This window comes from Calidris pugnax, unplaced genomic scaffold (assembly GCF_001431845.1).
Source record: "Calidris pugnax isolate Ruff unplaced genomic scaffold, ASM143184v1 scaffold86, whole genome shotgun sequence".
NCBI lineage: Eukaryota > Metazoa > Chordata > Aves > Charadriiformes > Scolopacidae > Calidris > Calidris pugnax.
The window spans coordinates 13,919-15,021 of NW_015090843.1; positions in this window are offsets into that span (position 1 = coordinate 13,919).

Sequence of the window (1,103 nt, forward strand, 5' to 3'; positions counted from 1 at the left end):
ACAGAGAAGTATTCTGAGGCTGTTAATTATGGCAAAGTTGTAAAACGATCATGTTTGCTGAATAAGGAACCTTTACAGAATCAGAAAATGATACGGGGTTGGAAGGGACCTCTGGAGATCATCTAGTCCAACCCCCTGCCAGAGCAGGGTCACCCAGAGCAGGTCCCACAGGAACGTGTCCAGGTGGGTTTGAATGTCTCCAGAGAAGGAGACTCCACCACCTCTCTGGGCAGCCCCTTCCAGGGCTCTGCCACCCTCACAGGAAAGAAGTTCCTCCTCATGGTGAGATGGAACTTCCTATGTTCAAGTTTGTGCCTGTTCCCTCTTGTCCTGTCCCTGGGCACCACTGAGAAAAGCCTGGCCCCATCCCCCTGACACCCACCCTTTCAGTATTTATAGGTGTTGATCAGATCCCCCCTCAGCCTTCTCTTCTCCAGACTAAAAAGCCTCAAGTCCCTCAGCCTTTCCTCACCAGAGACATGCTCCAGGCCCCTAAGACACAACAGAAAAACCCCAGCATTTGTAACTTTGCGTCATAGATCACGTGAACGGATTTCTTACTATTTTTAAACTGATTGCTTTTTTTCTTTTTTTGGAAGAGACCCAATTTGTTTAGTGCTGCTTTTGCCATTTGGGAGGAGAAACATTACTGAAATAATCTTGTTTGGATGCGTTAATCTGGAGAGATGGAGTCTGTGCTGCTGTGTGGCAGCAGCGTCTGAATGCAGCGCTCATTTTGACTGAAAGCTTTGAAATACATTAAAGCATAAACTGCTGGATTTTAAAAAATAGTTTTTGACTTGCATTTATAGAATTCCGTATAAAAAAAGCAATTGTTGATCTGCTAGAATCTTATGTAAGTGCCTTTCATCTCTGGCAGTACCAAAGCAGTATTTTACAATGTCTTAGAAACTAAGGTCCAAATCACTTCTACCTGCCCAATTAAAAAGACTAAATTTAACAGTACACAGGAAAATAATTGAGAAAGTGCAATTATCTATTCTTTGTGATAATGATTAGACAATTTTTATTTATTTTTAATCTAAGAAACTATAGTAATAAAGTAGATCAACAGTCCCTGGATAATAGAAGTGGCAAAGCCT